The sequence below is a fragment of the Tachypleus tridentatus genome, chromosome 2, assembly GCF_004210375.1.
Source record: "Tachypleus tridentatus isolate NWPU-2018 chromosome 2, ASM421037v1, whole genome shotgun sequence".
NCBI lineage: Eukaryota > Metazoa > Arthropoda > Merostomata > Xiphosura > Limulidae > Tachypleus > Tachypleus tridentatus.
In genome coordinates this window covers 4,676,875-4,686,177 of record NC_134826.1, presented here as the reverse complement: position 1 = coordinate 4,686,177, position 9,303 = coordinate 4,676,875, and positions in this window count along the sequence as shown.

The window sequence follows — 9,303 nt, the reverse complement described above, 5'->3', positions numbered from 1 at the left end:
TACTAATAAATATACGAGAAGTTGGTTTTTGTTAATGTTTTGTGTTACTAATGAATACACAAGAAGTTGGTTTTGTTAATTTTTGAGTCAGGAATAAATACACGAGAAGTTGGTATTTGTTAATGTTTTGTGTGTGACGAATGAATACACAACAACTTGGTTTTTGTTAATGTTTTGTGTTACTAATGAATACAGAACAAGTTCGTTTTTGTTAATGTTTTGTGTTTCTGATAAATAGACGAGAAGTTGGTTTTTGTTAATGTTTTGTGTTACTAATGAATACACTATTAGTTGGTTTTTGTTTATGTTTTGTGTGATTTATGAAAAAAAAAAAAAAGTTTTTGTTAATGTTTTGTGTGACTTATGAATACACGAGAAGTTGATTTTTGTTGATGTATTGTGTGTAACTAATAAATATATGAGAAATTGGTTTTTGTTAATGTTTTGTGTGTTACTAATGAATACACAAGAAGTTGGTTTTTGTTAATGTTTTGTGTAACTAATCAATACACGAGAAGTTGGTTTTGTTAATGTTTTGTGTGACATATGAATACACGAGAAGTTGGTTTTTGTTGGTGTTTTGTGTTACTAATGAATACACGAGAAGTTGGTTTTTGTTAATGTTTTGTGTATTACTAATGAATACACGAGACGTTGGTTTTTGTCAGTGTTTTGTGCTACTAATGAATACACGAGAAGTTGGTTTTTGATAATGTTTTGTGTTACTAATGAATACACGAGAAGTTGGTTTTTGTTAATGTTTTGTGTTACTAATGAATACACGAGAAGTTGGTTTTTGTTAATGTTTTGTGTTACTAATGAATACACAAGAAGTTGGTTTTGTTAATTTTTGAGTCAGGAATAAATACACGAGAAGTTGGTATTTGTTAATGTTTTGTGTATTACTAATGAATACACGAGAAGTTGGTTTTTGTTAATGTTTTGTGTGTGACGAATGAATACACAACAACTTGGTTTTTGTTAATGTTTTGTGTTACTAATGAATACAGAACAAGTTCGTTTTTGTTAATGTTTTGTGTTTCTGATAAATAGACGAGAAATTGGTTTTTGTTTATGTTTTGTGTGATTTATGAAAACAAAAAAAAATAGTTTTTGTTAATGTGTTGTGTGACTTATGAATACACGAGAAGTTGATTTTTGTTGAGGTATTGTGTGTAACTAATGAATATATGAGAAATTGGTTTTTGTTAATGTTTTGTGTGTTACTAATGAATACACAAGAAGTTGGTTTTTGTTAATGTGTTGTGTGACCTATGAATACACAACATGTTGGTTTTTGTTAATGTTTTGTGTAACTAATCAATACACGAGAAGTTGGTTTTGTTAATGTTTTGTGTGACATATGAATACACGAGAAGTTGGTTTTTGTTGGTGTTTTGTGTTACTAATGAATACACGAGAAGTTGGTTTTTGTTAATGTTTTGTGTTACTCATGAATATATGAGAAGTTGGTTTTTGTTAATGTTTTGTGTATTACTAATGAATACACGAGACGTTGGTTTTTGTCAGTGTTTTGTGTTACTAATGAATACACGAGAAGTTGGTTTTTGTAAATGTTTTGTGTGTTACTGATGAATACACGAGAAGTTGGTTTTTGTTAATGTTTTCTGTTACTAATGAATACACAAGAAATTGGTTTTTGTCAATGTTTTGTGTGACTAATGAATACACGAGAAGTTGGTTTTTGTTAATGTTTTGTGTGTTACTAATGAATACACGAGAAGTTGGTTTTTGTTAATGTTTTGTGTGTTACTAATGAATACACGAAAAGTTGGTTTTTGTTAATGTTTTGTGTGTGACTAATGAATACACAAGAAGGTAGTTTTTGTTAATGTTTTTTGTCATTAATAAATACAGAAGATGCTGGTTTTTGTTAATGTTTTGTGTGTTACTAATGAATACACAAGAAGTTGGTTTTTGTTAATTTTTGAGTCAGGAATAAATACACGAGAAGTTGGTATTTGTTAATGTTTTGTGTATTACTAATGAATGCACAAGAAGTTGGTTTTTGTTAATGTTTTGTGTGTGACGAATGAATACACAACAACTTGGTTTTTGTTAATGTTTTGTGTTACTAATGAATACAGAACAAGTTGGTTTTTGTTAATGTTTTGTGTTTCTGATAAATAGACGAGAAGTTGGTTTTTGTTAATGTTTTGTGTTACTAATGAATACACTATTAGTTGGTTTTTGTTAATGTTTTGTGTGACTTATGAATACACGAGAAGTTGATTTTTGTTGATGTATTGTGTGTAACTAATAAATATATGAGAAATTGGTTTTTGTTAATGTTTTGTGTGTTACTAATGAATACAGAAGAAGTTGGTTTTTGTTAATGTTTTGTGTAACTAATCAATACACGAGAAGTTGGTTTTGTTAATGTTTTGTGTGACACATGAATACACGAGAAGTTGGTTTTTGTTGGTGTTTTGTGTTACTAATGAATATATGAGAAGTTGGTTTTTGTTAATGTTTTGTGTATTACTAATAAATATACGAGAAGTTGGTTTTTGTTAATGTTTTGTGTTACTAATGAATACACAAGAAGTTGGTTTTGTTAATTTTTGAGTCAGGAATAAATACACGAGAAGTTGGTATTTGTTAATGTTTTGTGTGTGACGAATGAATACACAACAACTTGGTTTTTGTTAATGTTTTGTGTTACTAATGAATACAGAACAAGTTCGTTTTTGTTAATGTTTTGTGTTTCTGATAAATAGACGAGAAGTTGGTTTTTGTTAATGTTTTGTGTTACTAATGAATACACTATTAGTTGGTTTTTGTTTATGTTTTGTGTGATTTATGAAAACAAAAAAAATAGTTTTTGTTAATGTTTTGTGTTACTTATGAATACACGAAAAGTTGATTTTTGTTGATGTATTGTGTGTAACTAATAAATATATGAGAAATTGGTTTTTGTTAATGTTTTGTGTGTTACTAATGAATACACAAGAAGTTGGTTTTTGTTAATGTGTTGTGTGACCTATGAATACACAACAAGTTGGTTTTTGTTAATGTTTTGTGTAACTAATCAATACACGAGAAGTTGGTTTTGTTAATGTTTTGTGTGACATATGAATACACGAGAAGTTGGTTTTTGTTGGTGTTTTGTGTTACTTATGAATACACGAGAAGTTGGTTTTTGTTAATGTTTTGTGTTACTCATGAATATATGAGAAGTTGGTTTTTGTTAATGTTTTGTGTATTACTAATGAATACACGAGACGTTGGTTTTTGTCAGTGTTTTGTGTTACTAATGAATACACGAGAAGTTGGTTTTTGATAATGTTTTGTGTTACTAATGAATACACGAGAAGTTGGTTTTTGTTAATGTTTTGTGTTACTAATGAATATACGAGAAGTTGGTTTTTGTTAATGTTTTGTGTGTGACTAATGAACTGAATTTTTTAAACTTTTGTTCACTTGTTGCCATAAAACAGGCTTTACAGTCATCTTGCTTAGCTTGAAAACAAAATATACACATATGCTCACTCATTACACAAGGTTGAACCACTCGATATTCTGTTCACTCATTACACTAGGTTGCACCACTCGATCTTCTGCTCACTCATTACATTAGGTTGAACCACTCGATATTCTGCTCACTCATTACACTGGGTTGAACCACTCGATATTCTGCTCACTCATTACACTAGGTTGAACCACTCGATATTCTGCTCACTGATTACACTATGTTGAACCACTCGATATTCTGCTCACTCATTACACTAGGTTGAACCACTCGATATTCTGTTCACTCATTACACTAGGTTGAACCACTCGATATTCTGCTCACTCATTACACTAGGTTGAACCACTCGATATTCTGCTCAGTCATTACACTAGGTTGAACCACTCGATATTCTGCTCACTTATTACACTACGTTGGACCACTCGATATTCTGCTCACTTATTAAACGAGGTTGAACCACTCGATATTCTGCTCAGTCATTACACTAGGTTAAACCACTCGATATTCTGCTCACTCATTACACCAGGTTGAACCACTCGATATTCTGCTCACTCATTACACCAGGTTGAACCACTCGATATTCTGCTCACTCATTACACCAGGTTGAACCACTCAATATTCTGCTCACTCATTACACCAGGTTGAACCACTGCATATTCTGCTCACTCATTACACTAGGTTGAACCACTCGATCTTCTGCTCACTCATTACATTAGGTTGAACCATTCGATATTCTGCTCACTCATTACACTGGGTTGAACCACTCGATATTCTGCTCAGTCATTACACTAGGTTGAAGCACTCGATATTCTGCTCAGTCATTACACTAGGTTGAAGCACTCGATATTCTGCTCACTCATTACACCAGGTTGAACCACTGCATATTCTGCTCACTCATTACACTAGGTTGAACCACTCGATCTTCTGTTCACCTATTACCTTGGGTTGAACTACTCGATATTCTGCTCACTCATTACACCAGGTTGAACCACTCGATATTCTGCTCACTCATTACACCAGGTTGAACCACTCGATATTCTGCTCACTCATTACACTAGGTTGAACCACTGGATATTCTGCTCACTCATTACACTAGGTTGAACCACTCGATCTTCTGCTCACTCATTACACTAGGTTGAACCACTCGATATTCTGCTCACTCATTACACCAGGTTGAACCACTCGATATTCTGCTCACTCATTACACCAGGTTGAACCACTCGATATTCTGCTCACTCATTACACTAGGTTGAACCACTGGATATTCTGCTCACTCATTACACTAGGTTGAACCACTCGATCTTCTGCTCACTCATTACATTAGGTTGAACCACTCGATATTTTGCTCACTCATTACACCAGGTTGAACCACTCGATATTCTGTTCACTCATTACCTTGAGTTGAACTACTCGATATTCTGCTCACTTATTACACTAGGTTGAAAAACTCGATATTCTGCTCACTCATTACACTAGGTTGAACCACTCGATATTCTGCTCACTCATTACACCAGGTTGAACAACTCGATATTCTGCTCACTCATTACACCAGGTTGAACCACTCGATATTCTGCTCACTCATTACACTAGGTTGAACCACTGGATATTCTGCTCACTCATTACATTAGGTTGAACCACTCGATATTCTGCTCACTTATTACACTGGGTTGAACCACTCGATATTCTGCTCACTCATTACACTGGGTTGAACCACTCGATATTCTGCTCACTCATTACACTAGGTTGAACCACTCGATATTCTGCTCACTCATTACACCAGGTTGAACCACTCAATATTCTGCTCACTCATTACACCAGGTTGAACCACTCGATATTCTGCTCACTCATTACACTAGGTTGAACCACTGGATATTCTGCTCACTCATTACACTAGGTTGAACCACTCGATCTTCTGCTCACTCATTACATTAGGTTGAACCACTCGATATTCTGCTCACTCATTACACCAGGTTGAACCACTCGATATTCTGTTCACTCATTACCTTGAGTTGAACTACTCGATATTCTGCTCACTCATTACACTAGGTTGAACCACTCGTTATTCTGCTCACTCATTACACCAGGTTGAACAACTCGATATTCTGCTCACTCATTACACCAGGTTGAACCACTCGATATTCTGCTCACTCATTACACCAGGTTGAACCACTTTCTGCTCACTCATTACACTAGGTTGAACCACTGGATATTCTGCTCACTCATTACACTAGGTTGAACCACTGGATATTCTGCTCACTCATTACATTAGGTTGAACCACTGGATATTCTGCTCACTCATTACATTAGGTTGAACCACTCGATATTCTGCTCACTTATTACACTGGGTTGAACCACTCGATATTCTGCTCACTCATTACACTGGGTTGAACCACTCGATATTCTGCTCACTCATTACACTAGGTTGAACCACTCAATATTCTGCTCACTCATTACACCAGGTTGAACCACTCGATATTCTGCTCACTCATTACACTAGGTTGAACCACTGGATATTCTGCTCACTCATTACACTAGGTTGAACCACTCGATCTTCTGCTCACTCATTACATTAGGTTGAACCACTCGATATTCTGCTCACTCATTACACCAGGTTGAACCACTCGATATTCTGTTCACTCATTACCTTGAGTTGAACTACTCGATATTCTGCTCACTTATTACACTAGGTTGAAAAACTCGATATTCTGCTCACTCATTACACTAGGTTGAACCACTCGATATTCTGCTCACTCATTACACCAGGTTGAACAACTCGATATTCTGCTCACTCATTACACCAGGTTGAACCACTCGATATTCTGCTCACTCATTACACTAGGTTGAACCACTGGATATTCTGCTCACTCATTACATTAGGTTGAACCACTCGATATTCTGCTCACTTATTACACTGGGTTGAACCACTCGATATTCTGCTCACTCATTACACTGGGTTGAACCACTCGATATTCTGCTCACTCATTACACTAGGTTAAACCACTCGATATTCTGCTCACTCATTACACTAGGTTGAACCACTCGATATTCTGCTCACTCATTACACTAGGTTGAACCACTCGATATTCTGCTCACTTATTACACTACGTTGAACCACTCGATATTCTACTCACTTATTAAACGAGGTTGAACCACTCGATATTCTGCTCACTCATTACACTAGGTTGAACCACACTTACTTCGATGCTAGGAGCAAAACAAATTGAGCTGCGAAACTAAACATAACTATTCATACTACTTTGACTTTCGTCACTGAATGTTATTGTGAAAAATGTAGAACACCATTGGCAAAACCATCACAAAACTGCATGCATTTTTAACATGTTGAAGTCATCGAAAACTTTTGAAAAGGAAATCAGATCTAACTAGGATACGCTATATGTGGAAGATAACTGCTTTCAGAGGGTCACCACAAAACAAACACGTCACCATATTTAACTTACTGACTGCACTTGTTCTGTATAAGCACAGGATGATTGAAAGTTGTTCATTCAAAGCAACTGGTATCAGTATTAAAACTTTAATTAAAGTAAAGCACAGAAGAACATTCAGACCTTCTCAGGTTAACTTAAGTCGTTAAATTAACGGCCTAAGGGAATTAAAATGATGTTTTGTACTTTATTTCAATTAAAATTTTAATATCCATACTAGCTGTACGTAGAATACATCTTTACTTCAATTTGGTTTCTCGTCATCATGAAAGTCGTATGCTGTATACAGTACGCTCGGATTTGGTTGCTGGGGCAGACTGTAAACTACAATAGGAATTATGATTATACCAATAACAAGTGTTAGCTGTGACATCGTTCAAAACAGTCACTCCAACTGTGCGTGATCACTACCGTCATACATTATTTACATTTAACAACCAAGAAGCTGTGAATAATAAAAAAAAACCGAATCCACGAGTTTTAGTTAGTACAAAGAGTTAAAAAACAAAATGACTTCAGCTTTTTGAAATAATTGGTTATTCTATTTCACAAGAATAAATTATTCTGTATTTTCTTGATGAAGAATAACCAGCTCTTCAAAAATTTGTTTTTGATTCATTGTACCTTCAATGTGTTATCTTGTGTGTTAACTTTTTATTACAACTTACTTAACGCTGCTAAGTACAGGCTTTTAATGTATTATACTGTTTGTTTAGTGATTTAGATAAAGCCTTATGCAATAAGTTGGATCTGGATCCATTATTTCTTATTTAGTGATATGAAGGAAGATTGGGAAAGCCTTGTGCAACAAATAAGTTCTGGATCTGTTATTTTTTATTTAGTGATATGAACGAGGATGGGGAAATCCTTCTGCAACAAATCAGTTCTGGATCCGTTATTTTTTATTTCGTGATATGAATGAGGATGGGGAAAGTCTTGTGCAACAAGTTGGTTCTGGATCTGTTATGTTTTAATTAGTGATATGAACGAGGATTGGGAAAGCCTTGTGCAACAAGTCAGTTCTGGATCTGTTATTTTTATTTAGTGATATGAACGAGGATTGGGAAAGCCTTGTGCAGCAAGTTGGTTCTGGATCTGTTTTTATTTAGTGATATGAACGAGGATTGGGAAAGCCTTGTGCAGCAAATTCGTTCTAGATCTGTTATTTTTATTTAGTGATATGAACGAGGATTGGGAAAGCCTTGTGCAGCAAGTTGGTTCTGGATCTGTCATTTTTATTTAGTGATATGAACGAGGATTGGGAAAGCCTTGTGCAGCAAGTTGGTTCTGGATCTGTTATTTTTTATTTAGTGATATGAACGAGGATTGGGAAAGCCTTGTGCAACAAGTTGGTTCTGGATCTGTTATTTTTTATTTAGTGATATGAACGAGGATGGGAAAATCCTTGTGCAACAAATCAGTTCTGGATCCGTTATTTTTTATTTAGTGATATGAAGGAGGATGGGGAAAGCCTTGTGCAACAAGTCGGTTCTGGATCTGCTATTTTTTATTTCGCGATATGAACGAGGATTGGGAAAGCCTTGTGCAGCAAGTTGGTTCTGGATCTGTTATTTTTATTTAGTGATATCAAGTAAGCTTGGAAAAGCCACGTGTAACAAACAGGCTCTGGATCCGTTATTTTTTAATATTAATATTTTACTATTAAGGAGGACTGGAAAAACTGCACGTAACAGTTTCTGATCCTACTGTTACTTAGTTATTATTTACATAGATCAGTGAAGTATTATTTTGAGTTTATGTTTATATTTCAGCTTCTCTGGAATAGCTGAAACTTTCACTACAAAATTAACATAACTTTTAATATTTTAATATAATCACATAAAACAATAAAAGTTATCATTTCATCAGGTGACTCACGATTCAATTACAGCTTTAAATACAATACAATAACCTGTTTTCAAGGTTAATGTTTTGCTTGTAAAGTTCAAACTAATGAAGAGAAACTACAATAGTTCTCCATAACGTTTTCTGGTATTTGATGAAAAACTGTTTGTAGTCTTAACACGTTAAGTTTTTAAACACATACTAATGATATATATGGATGTAATAAAAATGAAAGGAAATTAATAAACACTTCACATTACTGACCAATCACAACAGGAAATTAACAAACATTCCACATTACTGACCAATCACAACTGGAAATTAACAAACACTTCACACTACTGACCAATCACAACAGGAAATTAACAAACACTTCACATTACTGACCAATCACAACAGGAAATTAACAAACACTTCACATTACTAACCAATCACAACAGGAAATTAACAAACATTCCACATTACTGACCAATCACAACAGGAAATTAACAAACATTCCACATTACTGACCAATCA